Below are 20,736 nucleotides of genomic sequence, written 5' to 3' on the forward strand. Positions count from 1 at the left end.
CCAGAGATCAAATTGCCAACATCTGTTGGATCATAGAAAAAGCAAGAGAATTCCAAAAAAACAACTACTTCTGCTTCATTGACTATGCCAAAACATTTGACTGTGTGGATCACAACAAACTGGAAAATTCTTAAAGTAGATAGGGATACCAGAACACCTTACTTGCCTCCTGAGAAACCTGTATGCAAGTCAAGAAGCAACAGTTAGAACCAGACATGAACACCACACTGGCTCCAAATTGGGAAAGGAGAATGTCAAGGCTGTATATTGTCATCCTGAATATTTAACTTCTGTGCAGAGTACATCATGCAAAATGTCAGGCTGGATGAAACACAAGCTGAAATAAAGATTGCCTGGAGAAATAGCAATAAGCTCAGATGTGCAGATGACACCACCCTTATGGCAGAAGGTGAAGAGGAACTAAAGAGCCTGTTGATTAAAGTGAAAGAGAAGAGTGAAAAAGCTGGTGTAAAACTCAACATTCAAAAGACTAAGATCATGTCATCCGGCCCCATCACTTCATGGCAAAGAGATGGAGAAACAATGGAAACAGTGAGAGACTTTATTTTCTTGGGCTTCAAAATCACTGCAGACGGTGACTGCAGCCATGAAATTAAAAGATGCTTGCTCCTTGGAAGAAAAGTTATGACAAACCTCGATAGCATATCAAAAACCAGAGACATTGCTTTGCCAACAAAGGTCCATATAGTCAAAGCTATGGTTTTTCCAGTAGCCATGTATGGATATGAGAATTATATGTTATAAAGTATTAATTAAAATTCTAAGTCATTACATTTTTGTTGTAGTTTTATCCAGAAAATATCCTGATCATTATAATATATCCCTAGAATACTCTGGTTGCTTTTCCTGAGATGTTCCCCTTCTCTTCACTTGTTTTTCCCCTGGAGATTTGTGATCCCTCTGACTACAATAAGGCATTGTAGTCATCCAGTTTTCTTTATGGCATTTCTCATAATTGTACCTATGGATATACTTGGCTTTTTAGGTGGCGCTAGTGGTAAAGAACTCTCCTGCCAATGCAGGAGATGCTGGAGATACAGGTTCAATCCATGTGTCAGGAAGATCCCCTGTAGAAGGGAATGGCTACCCACTCCAGTATTCTTGCCTGGCGAATTCCATGGACAGAGTAGCCTAGCAGGCTACAGTCCACGGGGTCACCAACAGTTGGACACAACTGATCGACCAACAGACACACATACTCAGAAATAGTTGTCAAATATTTTGTTTAGTGTATATCTCTCTCCGGCCATAGAATTCAAAGATGGTTGCTCCTTGGATGAAAAGCTATGGCAAACCTAGTTGGCATATTAAAAAGCTGAGACATCACTTTGCCAACAAAGGTCTGTATAGTCAAAACTATGGTTTTTCTAGTAGTCATATACAGATATGAGAGTTGGACCAAAAAGAAGGCTGAGCACCAAAAGAATTGATGCTTTTGAATTGTGGTGCTGGAGAAGATTCTTGAGAGCCCTTGGACAGCAAGAAGATCAAACCAATCAATCTTAAAGGAAATTAACCCTGAATAATCGTTGGAAGGACTGATATTAAAGCTAAAGTTCTAATACAAAGGCATCTAATGTGAAAAGTCAACTCATTGGAAAGGCCATGATGCTAGGAAAGATTGAGGGCAAAAGGAGAAGGGGGTGAGAGAGGATGAGATGGTTGGATAGCATAACTGACTCAATGGACATGAGCTTGGGCAAACTCTGGGAGAGGGTGAAGGATAGGGAAGCCTGGTGTACTGCAGTCCATGGGGTTGCAAAGAGTTGGACATGACTTAGTGACTGAAAACATCTCCACTACTAGAATGTAAGCCTTCACCACCTTATTCACTACATAACACAAAGGAGACTTTTAGTAAATGCTCCTAAAATAAATGAATGAATGAATGAATGAGTGAACCATCCAGAATCCTTTGTCTATTCCTTTTATTGTAAGAAAAATGAAATACAGAAGTGATATTAGACAAGTTTATTTCACTAGGATGCTTATAACTTCAAAGGGATCAACACTATAGAATTCAGAGTGGAAATGAGCCTCTAGAGTCTTGCTATAAATGTCACGTGTAATTCATTCATGTACTCATCTCAAACATAACACTACTTTGAAGGCTAAATGCCAAGAAATAAGCAGTCACTGCAAGGTAAAGTCCAAGGTATTTAATTACTCCAAAAGCAGTCCAGTGGTGGCCCAAACTCATTGACATTCTTTTGCTGTTGCGGATGAGTGAATTAACATTTCTGAGAGCTGCCTTTAGGGGCAAAATGGTTTCCAAATATTGAAAAGTTCTAATTGATTTTATATTTAAGAGGCAACTATAAACTATAATGTTTGAAACACTGGTTTGATCTTGAATATAAAATGTATTGCTATTTCTTATTTTGGTTCATTGTTGTCTTTTAAATTTTAACTTCAAGCTAAAATCAAGGGAAAAATTTTTAATAAACTCAAATGCTTAAGTAGAAAAAACTGAAAATTTCAGATTTGAAAACTAGAAATACTTATATTAGTTACCTAATGTATTCAGTTCAGTTCAGTCACTCAGTCATGTACAACTCTTTGCGACCCCATGAATCGCAGCACACCAGGCCTCCCTGTCCATCACCAACCCCCAGGATTCACCAAAACTCATGTCCATCGAGTCGGTGATGCCATCCAGCCATCTCATCCTCTGTCGTCCCCTTCTCCTCCTGCCCCCAATCCCTCCCAGCATCAGAGTCTTTTCAGTTTTACTAAAATATTACAATATAATTATAATGCTATATTAATATAAATGTTTTTATATTTAGTTAACATACATTTTTCTATTTGATTTCTTTTATTATTTACTAGATATGTTATCAGAAAGAAAAAACAAATTAGCTCAAAATATCCACTTTAAAAAGGTCTTTTCTAGTTTTGTAAATTCAAAGTCCTTTTCCATTTGCTATCACCATATAATATGTCATGAAGTTAGTTAAAAGGACAATAATTTTATAATTACTGTACTTTATTAAAATATATCATGTAATTAACATCACTGACTCCTTACATGTCAATTTTTAAAGGATATCCTATTATTCTATGTTAGGAATTCATCAGCAAACCAATGAAACCATCTTATTCAATTTAGAGTTGAAAGTTTCACTATCCCAGATAGCATGATAGACCAACCATCAATTAAGGGTTGCAGTTCAAACAATTATCAAAGAGGCTATAATCACCTTTTGGGGAAAATCTATTCCTACAAATCATTCTTCAAAAGATTCTTCTATTGCCGCCCCAGGAATAAGTTACAATCAACAAGTCAGTTGAAAGCTCCAAAAACATTAGCCAAGATGATGAGCCATATTCTTCTTTTAGATCTATGTATTAGCAATGTATTCAAGAATTACTATGCTCACACATAAAAAATGTAGCCATGGGTAAGCACTCTTGCCTTTACAGGAAGCACAATATGGGCATTTTTTTCCCCTCCTATGTCAAGGTCTGTCTGGGATCCAAGTGTGGCATAGAATCTCTAGATGTTTGTAGCTAATCTAGAGATGTATATAGCCAGATAACCCAGTTACGGTCAAATCAAGAGAAGATCCCAAAAAACAAAAACAGAAAAAGATAGTTTTCTCCAAAGATCATATCAATGGCATTCCAAAGGAATTTTTCCTGATTACTTATCACTTAAAGTGATGAAATAAAACTAGGCATATTAAAGCCATGTTTTGGAAGTGCCCCTGAAGAAGGTTAACTTGTCATTTTCTGGTCATTATTTAACTAGCATTTTAACAAGTCCTAAAATAAAAGTATTCTTGCTTTTTATTCTCTACAACTGATAGTTTGGTAAATAAACCCATCAAGTTCTCAATTTGTTAAGACTGACAGAGGCTGAGAACACCTTTGTAAAACGGCATCTTCTATGCCAAGAGTTCTTAAAGGCTTTTAGCAGAAATTATTAAATTGTTCCTGTGAGGCTATTGTGACATTAAGTGGATGTTTTTCTTCAAAAAATTCAGATGCGAGAAGGTGAAATGATGTTTCCAAAGCAACAAAAAGCCATTTTTCGAGTGTCAAATCAAAAACTTGAAAGATAGTCGAATATTTCCTTCAGCTGGGAGTTTAAACTCTTCCTTCTGAGCTTCTGCTCTAGGTCTATCTTGTGCTGCCTCTCTTTCACACACACACACACACACACACACACACACACACACTCTTGACCTCTCCTCACCATCTCGAAGCCAGCCATGTATTCTCATTTGCTTCACTCATCTCCTCCACCCAACTTGCTGCTTTTTCTTGGCTAAAAGTAAACATAATTTCTTTCATCCTTTAAGAGCTTTGAGATGTTTTGACAAAGGGTTATTTTCTATCTCTGTTTCTATAAAGTTTATGTCTTGTGCATTTTTGAATATTGAAGGATTAAAAAATGATGCATACTTCTGTGCTTATAACAACTAAGAATGGTTTTTGATGCAATTATAATGACTAATTCAAATAAAAAGCTTCAGAAAAGCTTTTATTTCTAAGCAATCACTTCCAGTGTTGTCAGATTCACAGTCAAATATAACAACTCAACTCTCTTCCTCTTAGCAAAATGTGCCAATTTTTTCTTCTGAAAAGATTTCCTTCTACTGCTAAATCCTTTAGTCTCATAATACTAAATATACCAAGATTACTATCTAATTATTCTGACTGACATATTTCTCCCTTCTGGGAAATGAGACAAATAGTACTACCTTTTAAAAACTCATTTCTGACACAATGCCTTCAAGGAACATGTGGTGATGTTTATCACAGAATATAAGATCTAGATTTCATTTAAGATTGTTCCCATTTGAAACATAATGATGGGAGTATCAAAGAATAAACGGTAAAAGCAACAGGCAGCTACAAATTTTTGTTTGCTAACAAATTTATCCAAATTGTGGAGTTGACAAAGAAAAAGGCAAGTAAATAAAAAGCCATGAGGATCTCATCATGTTGCAATTATGAGAGCTACATAGTTCCTTTAATATAAAATGGAAGCAAAAATAAATATAAAAGCGCCATCACCAAGTCAAAATTCCCTTAAAATTCCCCACATCTTACATGCAGACTGAGTAGACTGATTTGTAATTTTTTTAAATGGAGACACAACCTTCCTTTCCTTTTTAAAATGTATACACACTTGCGAGAAGTAATACATTGATTTAAATTCACATGAAGTTATAGAAGACTGACAGTAGATCCCTTCCTGAGACCAGGTTTTAAAAGAGGCAAGATGATGGAAATCTGAAAAGAAAAGGGAGAAAGAGATCAAGGAGCAAGAGGCTGGCCTTAAATAGGAATCTGATCTCCTTCAGAAAGTTCTTTACAATCAATCCTGAAATTCCATGTAACTGCCACCATCTATCACATCAACTTTAACACTCTTTCCTTATTTGTCTCCCAGGATAACAACCCATCCCTTTTCTTAGATTAGGATGTTTTTCCATTCTTTGAATGTCTAACCTCCCATTGCTTTAAAAGCACTTTTTCTGATATGCTCACTACATAACCTAAAAAAGATACTTTAAAAAACGAATTCTAGGTCATAGCAGAGGGAGCAGGAACCAGAGCTGAAAGCACCGATTTTATAAATCCCTGACTTCCGTGTACCTTTTTATTAACATTTTAACAGACGTGTATTGAATCACTACTTATGCTACGTTTTAATTCTTGCAAACTTTAAAAAGAAAAAATCCATTAAGGGAGCTATTGAAGAGGCTATCAAATATTGACAGGCTCCACTCTTCACCCTAGGATAACCCTGCGTTTCTGCTGGCCTTTTGAGAGCCGAACGTCACTGTGCCCCAGAAAAAGGCTTGACGCATTAATAAAATACAAGCTTTGGTGATGTCCTGAAGAAAACTTGATTCTTCTACATGTCAAAGCTGGGCCTCGTTTTGAAATCAGAGCAGATGGAGGAGCAAAGAGGAAGGAGAAGTTGCGTACTCCTGAAGTGAAGCCACACACACTGAATCTGAGTCTTTGAAGCTTGTCAGCAGTTCTTAACAAAGACAGATTTCAAAACATTATTCAAGTACCTTTAATGCTGAGCTGAAAAACTCAACTTGTCTAGGATACTAATTCTTAACAGCACAGACGGTCACTGTACCTGGTGGAGGAAACAGAAATACCTGGATACACCATAATCCTATGCTTTCTTTCTCAGTCAATTGAAACTGTTTTCTGGAGTCATTAGTGGCCGTGGTAACCCAATGCCTCCTCTCCCAACCCCATCAGAGTTTTGTCCCTACAGTCTTTTAGTCTCCTTAATTTTTTTTTTTTTTTCCCTGCATGTGGCACCAGGGGGCCTCCTTTTCTTAGCCAAACCCTCTTTACAAAGCTTTAAGGATAGACTCCATCCGGGTTTTCCTCTGACTTCACTTTCTCTCATTTTAACTATAGGCATGGCCTGAGGCTGACTCCTCAATTCACACTGCTTCTTTCCTTCTCTTTTGTCCCTTAGAAATTAAATCCAATCTGGCCTGCAGCAGAACTACAAAGGAGGAAGACTGTTTCCAGCAGCCAAATCCTCCATCTCAGTAGTTAGTGATGGGTGCCTTTTAGCATCTTGCTTGAAACAGATTTTAAATTCCAAATGTAGCTTTTCTTGGAATACCATAGGCACCCTCAAACTGAGGGCCTTTGCTCTGTCTCTTTCTTTGGCCTGGAATGCTATTCCCTCTGGGGACTGGCTCACTCGTTGACCTCCCTCAAATCTTCAGCCTCCCCTGACCATCCTCTGTAATATCACGATCTGCTACCCTTCTCCCTCTTGGCTGTCCTTACTGTGCTCAAATTGGTGTTTTCCTATAACAGCTGCAACTTCTGACATGTATATACCTTACTGATTATATTTATTAGTTTTTTTAAAATTATTGTTTTATCCTTATAAAATATATGCTCTATTTTGTTCACTGATTGGTCCAGAACAGTGACCAGCACTTAGTAGGTGATTAATCAGTATTACTCTAATTGAGTTGAGAAACTTCCCTATGCTATCCACTTCTTTTTTTCTTTTTACTGCCAACAGCCTCATCCAGGTTTCCTCTCATGGTAATTAGCTAATTAGCATGCTAATTACATTTCCTATTCCCCTCTCTTTAATCCATCTCCTTTACTGTTGGCTGATTTTCTTCTTCAAAACTCACATTTATCTTCTCATTATCCTTCTCAGAAACCTTGACTGTACGACCAAGTCCACATTCTTCTGGGACTTGAGGCCCTGCCCACATAAGAACCAACCCCATCCAAACTCATCTATGCCCACACCTCAAATGACTCTAGTCAAGCTGGTATTGGTTTTGTTCATTAAAGAAACATTCGTGGACCTCCGACTCCTAGACCCTATGTTGCATAAAACAAAGTTCAGTCAGTCCAGGCAACTGAGCTAGAAGAATGTAAGTTTAAACAAAAGCATTTATGCTGCAGGGAGGAAGCCAGTTCTGGCTCCAAGTTGAACTGTTTCTTTGACTTTCTCTTCTTTACTTTTATTATAATCATACAGAATGGCCTGCCTCGGAGAATCCTGCCCCTCGGCCTGACTGTTAAACTAAAGTGCCTTTGTTCAGAACCCTGTCCACCCCACCTGTGGATGGCAGGAAGGAAGAAATGAACACCTCCCCTGCCTGAGGTATGCCATTCTCAGAGACATTTGCAAGATTAATGGCCTTTTTACTTGGCTTCCTTACCTCCCCTCATCTCTAATTTCTAAAAGAATCTGACATCCAGACTCCAAGAAGATGGTTATTTTCACGGGCTAAGCCTGCTTATCTTCTCGGTCTGCTGGCTCCCTGGTTAAAATCTCTTCCTTGCCTCAGCACCTCATCTCTCGGATTCACTGACCTGTCATAGGGCGAGCAGAGTGAGCTTGGACTCAATAACATTTGCGTTAAAGAAGAAACTGAGTCCTCAGAAGACACACATGTGGCCGACATCAGTACACGATGTCCCCATCACTGAAATGCCTCTCCTCTGCCTTTCCTGATTTGGGGAAACAAGTCATACCTATTCGTAAAGATTTAATTTCAATGTACTCTGTGATGGATGCCTTTTAAATGCCATCATATCTTTGACTAAACGCACGCAATAAATGCTTTGTCCTTCCACAAATATTCTAAAGTTTCTTTCCTTGCCTTTCTTCTCATCTAAAGAAAACACTAATTTAGATTCACAGACTTCAAGAAATAGCTTTTATGGTTGCTGGGGGGAAGGATGAGGGGAAGGAATAGTTAGGGATGGGCATGTACACACTGCTCTATTTAAATGGATAACCAACCAACAAGGACCTACTGTATAGCACAGGAACTCTGCTCAATGTTATGTGATAGCCTGGATGGGAGAGGAGTCTGGGGGAGAATGGATACATGTATATGCACGGCTGAGTTCCTTTGTGGATCACCTGAAACTATCACAACACTGACTGTTAATCAGCTCTGCTGCTGCTGCTGCTGCTGCTAAGTTGCTTCAGTCGTGTCCGACTCTGTGCGACCCCATACACGGCAGCCCAGCAGGCTTCCCTGTCCCTGGGATTCTCCAGGCAAGAACACTGGAGTGGGTTGCCATTTCCTTCTCCAATACCTCAATACAAAATAAAATGTCTAACAAAAAGAAACACTGATTTCTAGACTCCATAGGACTCTCCCATCCCAAAGTGCTTCTCCCATGAGTGCTTCTCTGTGCCTCAGAACCTGGATCCAAAATGGGAAGAGAAGCTTGGAAAGGGATCTGAACCTCTAGGGAAGGGGTGAAGGGCTTGCACTGTGGATTGCTGAGAAAGCTGCTGTCCCCAAATGGTGCAATCTTTTTACAGCCATCTCTAAGCACTTCAAGGTCTCACCACTTCTCCTCTTGACATGAAGGTTGTTAAGATGATGAAGTTTGTGGTTTCTGCAGCACTATGCTACCCCACTGTTAGGGGAAGCACACTGACTGAAACCGCCCACCCTGGTCAGGCACCATAGAAACCATCTGCATGAATTGTTTTACGACAGGAGGTCCTGGTAAGGAATACGGAACTAATAAGCCACCACCAACCAGAAGAGTTCAGGAAGAGTCAAAAGGAGACACCACATGCCCAACCACCTCCCAGAATCCTCCTCTCTGGCATCCATCTTGGCTGAACAAGGCGTGCACCACCAGGAAGGACTCTGAGTCAGAATGATTGGCTAAAGACAACCCAGAAACTAACCCCATCACCATAAAACCTGAGACTGTGAGCCATGTGGCAGAGCTGTTCTCCTGGCTTCCCTTACCCTACTGCTCTCCACCTGGGTGCCCTTTCCCAATAAAATCTCTTGCTTTGTCAGCACATGTGTCTCCTAGGACAATTCATTTCCGAGTGTTAAACAAGAGCCCATTTCGGGTTCTGGAAGGGGTCCCCCTTCCTGTCACACTGCCACTAATGCTTCTGAGGTTCTTGATCCAGAATGCTCTCCTAAATTATCCTCCTCATGTTACTCCTTCCTGCTTCTGAATGTCTACGCTATTTACTATGATATATACATACATTAAACAATCTAGAATTTGACATTATTTGTCTTGAGTTTTGGGAGTTTTGGAGGGGAAGGGTGCCATATATTGATCATTGTGGAAATTCTTAAAGGCATAAATTATCTTTCCCACAATAGTAGTTGCCAAACTTTGCTAATCAGTAAGGCCATCAATAGCATATTCTTTTAAAAATCAGATTCCAAGACCCAGACTCCAATCTGCAAAAATTGCAGCACTTGTCTAGATTCTAAGGAATTCATATTTTCAGAAAGCTCCCCAAATAACTGTTATAATCAGCCAGCTATGGGTATCCCTGTTATATATATATATTTTCCTTGGGATAGATAGTAGCATAATCTCAAAGCACCTTGTGACCTGAAAATTATTTACTCTTTAACTATTAAAAATTCATGACCAAAGCCTCTGATTTCTACATAGTATTGTTTCACCTAGGTTTCAGATTCTAGTACTGATTTTGTGAGCACCATGTACTATTTTAAAAATTTTAGAATTCAAAACACCTAAAATTTCATCACATATACATACATATTTTATATGGGAACAGCCATTCGAAGCACATATTTGTAGATTCTAAGTTTTCTTTAACATAATATTATGTTAAATACTTTGTAAATGTCATCATTCTTCAAAGTAGTAAAAATAATATTCCACTGAGATAAAGGCACTAATTAACTTAATACCCCACTTTTGGTTTTCGTTATTTATCATTCCCCTATAATTTTAAATATTTTTTAATTGATACCTGTGAAATAAACAATTCATTGATATAATTGAATTATATTTTATCTATTTAGAAATACTTACTATATTAACAAAATATACATATCACTCTTTTTTAAAATGTTCTAATACGTGAACAGTTTTTGTCCAGGTTGTTTTCTTATTTTTGAACTTTTAAGACAATCCTTCATAAATGACACTACTGAAAGTCAGAATCCGTACATTCTTGGGGTTCCTATATTTTTGCCCTAATTTCCCTATTATCCTGTTTTCAGGGGGTACTTTCTAACATCAGCCACACTACAGGGAGGAAAACTGTAAATATTATAGTACAGATTCAGTGTTTTTAAAAACAGGGCTTATAGGTCCCTTATTGAAGAAGACTCTTGAGATTCCCCTGGAAAGCAAGGAGATCAAACCAGTCAATCATAAAGAAAATCAATCCTGAATATTCACTGAAGGACTGATGCTGAAGCTCCAATACTTTGGTCACCTGATGAGAAGAGCAGACTCATTAGAAAAGACTCTGATGCTGGGAAAGATTGAAGGCAAGAGGAGAAGGGGATGACAGAGGACAAGATGCTTGGATGGCATCACTGACTCAATGGACATGAGTTTGAGCAAGCTCTGGAAGATGGTGAAGGACAGGGAAGCCTGGCCTGCCACAGTCCATGGGATCACAAAAAGTCAGACATGACTGAGCAACTGAATGACAACGATAATAGAGTATCCTGGAATACTTGTTAAAAGTGAGGAATCCTGGACGCATCAAATTACTCAGACATTTAGGTTTGGAGTCTGAGAGAAAGAAATTTAAATAAGAACTCCACGTTATTTTTATGCACACTAAAGTTTGAAAAAAGTCTTCTATACACCACTATATCAGTGACTTTGCCATCTAGATTTAAGATATACCCAGTGCCAACAGACCTCTTATTCTACTTCTTTATGAAATTTGTGTGTGTGTATTATATATATATGTGTGTATATATATATATATGTATATATATATATATAAATTCTGTGATCACTAACACAAAATAGTTCTCTTTCCTTCCCACCTGGAGCCTCCTGTAGTAGAGTGCGCCTTTTTATATCTTCACATTTCTGTCACTGTTCAGATTCTGTTTTGTACATAAAAGCTGCTCATACCTATTAGTTCTTTAACTTTTAAACCAGATCTATACTCCATTAAATAGGTTAGTCTTGAATATTACAGAAAACTATTTACATGATCTAAAGTAATTTCCTTATTTTTTCCCTTAAATTAGAATCCTCATTTAAGTGTCTTCAAGACTTTGTTAATAGATTCCTACAGTATTTAATATAGGGCTATCTACATAATAACAATATAGGGTCACTGAAATTCTGTAATATGTCAGATGACAAAGACTCTCTTCCTTGACCAAATCTGGGTGAGGATTCTCTGAATCCTCTTCTCAACTAGGCTCTGACCTTGGGGTCTCTCCTTGGTCTGCTTAGTTCAATTCTAGCAAGAATTCTGCTGAGTCAGTTTAGGGACTCTTCCTATGGTATCTTTCATATTAGATCAGCTTCCACACACACACACACAAACACACACATACACACACCCATATCTTCTCTCCCTGACCTGCCTTCAGCAAGAATCCTGTTGAGTCAGCCTAGCAAGAATTCTTCCAGCCTTGGTAATTTTCCATCCACCCACTGATCCCCACTTTGCTCCTAGGCTATAAATCTCACACTGTCCTTGTTGTATTTGAAGGTGAGCCATTTCTCTTTCTCTTGCAGCAAAACTTCATTGCTATAGTCCCTCCTGAATAAGGTCTTCCCTACTGTCTTTAACAAGTGTCATGCATTTCTGTCCTTCACCCAGGCACCGTGCCATATTTCAGACAGAAAAATGAAAGGACTAGTATTTACACAGGAGAAAGTCACATCCTAGTATGGAAGTCCATCTCATCAGAAATGTTTACCAAGTAGTACAATCAAATCTAAAGCATGCACTTGGCATACAGAAAAAATAAAACAAACAAACTGTAACTTAAAAGGACTAAAAAGAATCTTTCTTGTGGCTATATCTGCATGGCTGAATTTAACAGGATAGAAAAATTAAGAGTGCCTAATTTGATGTGGCCTGTATAAACACTGTTATTCATGTCAAAAAACTAGCTATAAATAACATCAAGCATGGCCTATTTTCATGTTGGATCCATAGAATACTCATATTTCATTTTTTGAAACAAAAATCTCTTTGATATACTCTGTATATGTTCATTTTGATGGTGTATTTTTAGAAAAGTCTTTGCCCACTATGACCTCTTTCTATCATGGAGAATAAAAGGTATACACAGACACAGGTGCATAAACCCTTAGGTGTACACACATGCTTATCTCATAAAAATGCATGACCACAGTGGATATTGCCAGGGGGAAGTTCAGATTCTTAATCAATGTCATTACCAAGTAAATGCCAAAGAATTTCTAGTGGCTAAATATCCAGAATTTTCTGGGCAGTCACAATTTCCTTATAAATTAATTAAATTAAAAAAACCTAAGACAATGAGAAAACACTACATAATCACTTGAACGGCTAAAATTTTAACACTGACAACACCATATGCTGGTAAGGATGTGGAGCAACAGGAACCCTCCTGCATACTGAACGCAGAATTATACAGCCACTTTGGAAGGCAGTTTAGAGATTTCTTATAGAACAAAACATATTTAAACCATATGATGTAGGACTCACACGTCTTGGCATATACCCAAATCAACTGAAAACTTATGTCCACATAGAACTTTGCAGATAAATGTTCATAGGAGCTTTTTTTTCATAACTGTCAAACTTGGAAATAACCAAGATGTCCTTTAGTAAGCTACGGAAAACCAAACTGTGGTACATCTGTACAATGAATATTACTCAGCAATATAGAGAAATGAGCTGTCCAGCTACAAATAGACATGGAGGGGCCATAAAGCACATTGCTAAGAGAAAGAAGCCAGTCTGAAAAGGCTGTCTTCTGTATGGCATTCCTGAAAAGGCAAAGCTGTGGAGGCAGTAAACCAAAGGCGGCCAGGATTTCAGTGAGGGGAGAGAAGGGCCAAGAGGGGAAGCACATGGAATTTTCAGAGTAGTGAAGATATTCTATGTGATACACTAACAATGAAAATGTGTCATTATGCATTTTTCAAACCCACGGAATGCACAATACAGAGAGTGAGCCTTTATGCAACACGTTAAAAGAAAAATGTATCAATATTGGTTCATATCAATCGCAGAAATTGTACCATACCAATAAAAGATGTTAATAATGGAACAAATTATGTGTGCTTTTCAGGGAGGATATGTAGGAGGAGCTCATTGCAGTTTTCAATTAATTTTTCTGTAAAACTAAAACTGCTCTAATAAAAATCTGTTAATCACTTAAAAAAAGAGCAAACTCTAAGACACAGAGGTTATAAAACCAAAGCAAAGCAAACCAAAGGTCCTGCTTCTACTGACAGAATTGTGACCAAAGGGTATTTATGCCCATCATTCATGGAAATAACACTGGACATCTCAGCTGTTACCTCTTAACCCTGAGGTGGTAACCGTGGTGGTACATGCGACAATACTGGCATAAGGCATAAAAGCAGCACCAGAGTAGCCGAGTCCCATCAGCCTGTATCCTCTAATTCTGCAATATTCGGTCTGGGTTTGAGTCAGGCCCCAAATCCGTCAAATGCTTACTCAGTTTCTTTTGAATGAGATAACCTAATTTTACCCAGACCAGACCAAACACGGAAGGGAGGACTAAAACTCTACAGTTACCTCAGGCTGCAGGGGCTCCTTCTATCCCTGGAGGAATATTTTGTCTTCTGTAAACTTGCCCAGATCCCTAGGAGAACAAGGGGTTCTGTGAAAACTGATGTGCCTATGTGGGTCCTCCAAAAGAGGACTTCTTTATCATTGTACAGATGGACATGGAAGGAAAACACTTGTTCAAGTGTCGTGATATAAAACACTGGGCAATCTTTAGGGAAAATGAACTTCATAGGAAAATTTAGAATGCAAAGTATCATTTTTTTTCCCTCTATGAAAAGCTTCTCTAAATCCACATTCTGATCACAGGGACATATAAAAAGCTGGGGATACACTTCAGAGTTTTCAAAAAAGCAGCATCTGTTGCTCCCCAGCAGAGCTCTTCTACACAGTGGTTTACAGATTTACTGAGATTCCATCCCTTCAGATGCTCCGGGGCTCAGCACCAGTTGTCTCTGGGAATGAGCAGCCTCTGCAGAGTACCACAGGGACATTACCATTTTCTGTGTGCCTGCAAGAAGGAAAAGGCCAAGAAGCACCACAAGAGAGAATCTTTGCTAACGATATTTTAATCCAAAGTGGCCAGATTGGTGCTTCGCAATTCCCACTGTGTCTACGTATCATCCAGCTTCAAACATGAAGATAATATCTGCCAAGGAATTATTTCTGCACATGTTCCACATGAAAGGTATAAAGCATGACCGACAACAAAGCTATAAATAAATTAGGAGCATCTTTAATACTTCTGATAATATAGCCGAATTTTACACCATGGTTTCATTAATTTTCGAAGGTTACAAAAACCAAAAGTAGAAATTAGTTATTACCTTATAATGGAAACTTCTGCACTCGCCTCAAGGTAAAGCGACGGTGTCCTCAGGCAATCCCTCCTCCCCAGGACTCAGCAGTTCTTGAAGTGTCTCTACCAGGTCTAAAGGGAAAGAAAAATAGATAAATAATCTTCTAGGTGCACTTCAGCTAACACTCATACTCTGTTTCAGGTTATTCAGATTCTCTTTTTGCCATTTCATGAAATTTCCACATATCTTGCATCAAACTCTCTTGTACAAAATCGCACCCTTTACAGAAGACATAATTTGACTGTGGGAATTTTCTTCCTTTGAATCAATAATCTCATCCATCTTTGAAAGGATGCCTTCTTTACCGAATGTAATACCGTATTAACTCTTTTTCAGCAACTACTAGACTTACTTTCCCTAGATCACAATTTTATACTTTTTGGTCTCCTTAGTAACAGTAAATGTTTCTACAAGAGAAGTTGAAAATTGTTAGACTTCTACAAGTCCTGTCTGTGGCTTTGCTAAGGCTGTTTTATTGCTTTACTCTGCTGTGAAATAAACTAACACATTTTGCTCCCTAATCTCCTACGTCTAATTTTTTTTTCTGACCTAAAAATCCTTACCAGAGCCTTAAGTATCCCATCAAGTCTATAATAATACTGACTTGAGCCAGTGAAAAAGTATGCTCTGCCAGCATGTTCTATAAGATAGCCTTCCATCACCACAAAGTTTCAGACATTCTTTTTTGGAACCAGCGAAGAAAATAAGCTGGCTTTGGCAGTCAATCATGGACTGCTCTAATTCGATGAATCCATTTTCTACAGGCTTTACTTGGCAAGCTCTTCCCACTGCCTGCAAAGTGACTAGTTCTTTGTAAACCTCCTTTGCAATTCTACCTACCTTCTATATCCCCAAATGCTATATGTTATTGAAAATATATTTTAAAGAAGAACTTTTAGAGGAAATATCTACTTTTGGAGATTTTTTCCTTTTTTTTCACTTAAAAGTTTATTGAAATATAGTTGATTTACAATACTGTGTTAATTTCTGCTGTACAGCAGAGTGAATCAGTTATACATACATACATATATATATATATATTCTTTTTCATATTATTTTCCTTCTACAACCTGTCACACACATGTTGGTTACTCACAGAACTGTCTTGAAGATAAGGGAAACCAATGGTTACTTCTGTGTAGAGCGTAGAGGAGTCAGGAAGAAGGGCTATGTTCCTACCTCTGAAAATTAGGATTATTTAGGTTATTTATTATAATATAATAAGTTCCATGTTATTTATTAGTATACTATAATAGTATATATTACATACATATATTATTTACATAATAGATTATTAACATTGGAGTTATTTAGATTATTACTGATGGGTTTCACTTTTCAAATGGAGGTTCATAGTACAAAGTTATAAATTGAGTGTTACTTCTGAACTCTACATGTAAGAATCTTGTTCTCTATATTTTTGGAATTCTTAAGAGCAAATGGTTAGAGACTGGGGAAGATAGGGCCAGTAAAACCTCCAAGAAGAGACACAGAATAGTTTTTTAAATAATATTGTCCTTCCTTATTACTCTTATTATCACAGACACAAAAAAAGCACATACTTCATGGTTACATTTAAATGAAGTTCTAGAAAGGACAGAAAAGAGGCTGTAGTAATAATCAGAACAGTGGTTATGAGAGATTAACTGGAAAGTAGCAGAAGGGAACTTTCTAGAATAATGTGAAAACCATATATTTGGTTGAGATAGTGGTTATATGAGTAAATAGATGTGAAAAAAAAGAAAAACAACTATGAAGCCATGTCTATAAAATCTACATTTTATTATAAGTAAATTATACCTCCATTTAAAAATTGGACTCAAAGAGATCTGTAGATTTTGCAGTGATTTTGAATCAGAGAGTTTTTAAGAAGGAGTCACTACCTCTTTCCTGGTCAGCAAAAAACATTACATCCTTTCTTTCACTCAAGTATCCACTCAACAAAGATTTATTAAGCACAAATATATCCAGAGCTAACACAATGGCAGTGAGTTAGAGAAAAGAATGGGTAGCAAAATAGACACTGCTCATATTATGGAGTTTAAAAGTCTGTCACCAGAAAACAGAAAATTAAAATGCACAAAAACAAGCAGTTATGGCTGTGGCATTGAGGGAAAGCCCCATGTTTTAACAAAGGACTTGCATCAAAACAGAATGAAGTATTTTATGCTAAATCCCAAGCTAATCTGAGCTGAAAATATTGGTGTGTGCTGAGTCATTAAAAGCTGTTAGAGCAATCAGACCAAAGCAAATCAACTAACATTTTTTTCTATTAATCCAACTCTATATATTCTTAAAGCTACTGAATCAAAACATCAAGACACTTTTCACATCAAATTTCATTTTGACATTCAATGTTTTTTTTAACAAACAAAATTTAGGTCTTGCACACCCTAGGGCATCTTATATATACAGCTGTCCATGAGGATAACATGGTGTTAAATAACTCTCTTTCCCATGAGCAAATCCCAGCTGGGAAGACAGGTGCATCTACTTCTGGTGACTATTGCCAGTGAGGGATTTACAAGCTCTCCTAACAAGGAGTATTATGCATATTCACACGAAACCCAAGCTTGTGACCGGTGCGGTACTTGATATACAAAGTACAACCAAGAATAGATCAGCATTCCAATATAAAATGTTATCAGGTCAACACAGCTCCCTCCCCAAACAATTTTAAATGAGGTCCCTTTATGGGCAATCCAATTTTTGAAACATACAAAAATTTTCCTTAGCCTAACTGGTATAAAAAAATCTCCTCATTCCTTTTTATTAAAGGTTTTCTAACCTGTTTGTCCCAAATTCTTTCCAAAATGGGAGGAGCTGTTTATAAGATGAAAAGATACAATTAAAAAGTGGGAAAAAAAAAAAAAAAAAAAACCATGAACCATATAAGTTACTGAATTTCTAAGCTTCTAAGGAGGCTATACTACTTATTGTATGAAACCATCTAGAAGAAAATCAACGTGATTTTTTTTCCAAAGACTGCTTTAAGAGAAAACAAAGCTTCCCAGGTGGCTCAGTGGTAAAGAATGCGCCTGCCAATTCAAGGAGACACAGGTTAGATCCCCGGGTCAGGAAGATACCCTGAAGAAAGTGACCATTAAAACCCTACGGTAACCGGGACACTGGATAACTATCTCAATTGTGACAGCCATGTCACGTATCTTCAGAAAATATTGCCAGATTGCTGTCGAAACTGTGGATAGACACTTTAATTACTTCCTTACTCTCATCGGTGATAAACTAAAAAGAAATGCTCTACTGCTGAAAAGGAACAACAGTTCCTGTTTCTGTAAGTTTAGCCTATTTAAGAACTGTGTATATTTTGCCCAATAATACATTGTTTTTAAATCCTACATTTCATTTTTATTCCTCAAACAGTTGATAGCACAATGAAGCGTTTTCCTAGCATTTTAGTGTAGTTTTTTCCCTCCACTTTTCTAATTTTCAGTCTCCAATCTCCCTTGAGTTTTGGTTTCTATGCCTTGCTTTTGCCAGGGGGAATATCAGCTCTCTGTGTTCCCACTTCCTTAGTAGTTCTTTGGTATTCACTCTTACTCTAAGAAACACTTTAGGGTAAAATGTGGTATGTGAGCATGGGAGGTTTGAAGGAAACAAAATTCTGGCATTTAAGACTTTCTTATTCTCCATTCATTGGATACATAACTGTGGTGCAAAATCCTAGATGATGTCTAATGGTTTTTGCATTGCCACAGCTTCCTTCACTCTCAAAGATGTCACATAATGACATTTAGTCTGCAAGCCTGTATCCAGTGATAAGACAAGGTTTTCCTGTGTCCCCAGAGCAAATTTTAACAGCTCCACATTTAACAAATCTATTAAACCCTAAAATCTATCTAGCAGTAGTGAAACATCTTGAGAGAGGAAGTAAAATCTTTGGAACTAGTGACTTAGGACAGAATTTTTCCAGAGGTTCAATTTTAGGCATTAGCTCTACTGTGTATGTGTACTTCAGATAAGCTCCAAAGTAAGTAATCAGCTCCCAGTATGTGCCTGTCACTGTGCAAGGAACCAAGGACACATAAATAAAACATGGCTCTTTTGCTAAAGAGGCTTGTAGCCTAGCCAAGGAAGGTAAGGGGGCATAAACACATTACAAGGTAAGTTAGTGCCATTTAGGCTTCCCCTGGTGGCTCAGATGGTAAAGAATCTGCCTGCAATGCATAGCCCGGGGTTCAATCCCAGGGTCGGGAAAATCCCCTGGAGAAGGGAATGGCAACCCACTCTACTATTTTTGCCTAGTTTTGTCCATGGACAGAGAAGCCTGGTAGACTACAGCCCATGGAGTTGCAGAGAGTTGGATACGACTAAGTGACTAACACACACACACACGTGCCAAATGGAAACACACGACTAGGGGAAAAAAAAATGTAGGTTCGACACTCAATTTCCCAGATTAGGTGGGAAGTACTATGATGTGTAAATCTTTTATTTAATATTTGTGCTGAGTATAATATTCAGGTTGAATTTTCTCAAAAATGCACATGCCAAGAGGCTTATTATGATATTTTATGAAATAACATATATAACATTCTCAGTGCTGTATCTGATATGGAACAATTGTGAAGGAAGGGAGGGAGGGAGGGAGGGAGGGAATGTTAAACACTCCTACTGTGAATTTGACTTATCATTATAACTCTTTTGGGTAAATCTTTCATGTGTAAAACATCTGGGATTAGTTATCACAGTTCTCATTCCCCTAGAAGACATCTAACTCATTCAAACAGGTTGCTGGGTGTTATATCTGAGGGAAAGCTGTATATTCCTCTAAGACTAATGCTCACGTGGCTCACCTATCAGCCATTTGAGGGAGTGCTCAAGAGACAGATGAGCAGAGGAGAACTTCAGGCTTTTTAGAGAGGTCCATGAATAGGTCTGCATATCTGTCTTAGATATACGGGGTGGACGAATTGTGAAAGACTCAAATGAATCAAAAGAAGACCGGGTATCTTTAATGCAAAGGAGGCATTTACCAAGTATATCCTTTTTGGTTATCTGATTTTTTAAATGGCAATTTGAACTAGTTTACAACGATGTAAATTACAGATAACTCATAGAAGTTAAAGCAGCACTTATGCAAGGATATGCAAATTCCTTCTACTGGAGGGAAAATTCCTCTCCTCATACCAACTCTATGTAAAAATGCCAGTTTTGCATCTATCTGTAGATTCATTTCAACACTCCTGACTCAACTATGCACCTGTGGTGTTCTGAACTCTCTGCTGAATCAGTTGATAACATCTTATTAGTTTCCTCATTAATAATGGAGTCAAATAAAATTTTCAAGTTATTTTCATATTTGTATAAAAATCTTGAGTTTGCTTTTAAACATTACATTTTAATAATATATTTATAATATTTGTATTTTGATTTTCCATAATAATAAAAGAAATAATGCAAGTGCTTTCTGGGTCTTCTGGACCACACTACCTTATCACCATGTGCTCTCATATGAACCTAGTGTTCATGTCTGCCCAATCATTTGGGCATCAAGAAGTATTAATAGGAACACAGACAGAAAAGGACAATGATGACACTGCACGGAATTTCCACAAAATAGGGAGAATGGTCACTAAATAGGGAGAACTGTCACTATACTACACTGGATTGTACACGAGAATCTGTACATTAGCGAGCCCATGTCTTCTTCACATGGTGAACAGACATTTCATGTCCACAAAACGCCTCCTCTACATTAAAAAACAATATTGTGACATTGAATTTCTCATATTTAGAAATTTGTTTGCATTCATTTGTAACTATGTTTTGTAAGAAGTATAAGCATAAGGTATTTATGCCTGGCTTTATGTTTGCATA

General features: G+C 37.6%; 1 protein-coding gene across 7 annotated transcripts in view; it reads right to left on the reverse strand.

The window, feature by feature from the left end:
• The window catches only part of B3GALT1 (beta-1,3-galactosyltransferase 1), a 625,710-nt gene that overhangs the window by 403,863 nt on the left and 201,111 nt on the right, over positions 1-20,736 (reverse strand). For 4 of the 7 annotated variants that reach the window (XM_061436198.1, XM_061436226.1, XM_061436188.1 and 1 more), the window contains exons 2-3: positions 14,863-14,966; positions 14,045-14,111 (exon numbers count right to left, since the gene is read on the reverse strand). The gene's annotated coding sequence lies outside the window, so the exon portion shown is untranslated. The other 3 variants (XM_061436178.1, XM_061436215.1, XM_061436236.1) reach the window with 2 other exon arrangements.

Source organism: Bos javanicus, chromosome 2, assembly GCF_032452875.1.
Source record: "Bos javanicus breed banteng chromosome 2, ARS-OSU_banteng_1.0, whole genome shotgun sequence".
Classification (NCBI taxonomy): Eukaryota; Metazoa; Chordata; class Mammalia; order Artiodactyla; family Bovidae; genus Bos; species Bos javanicus.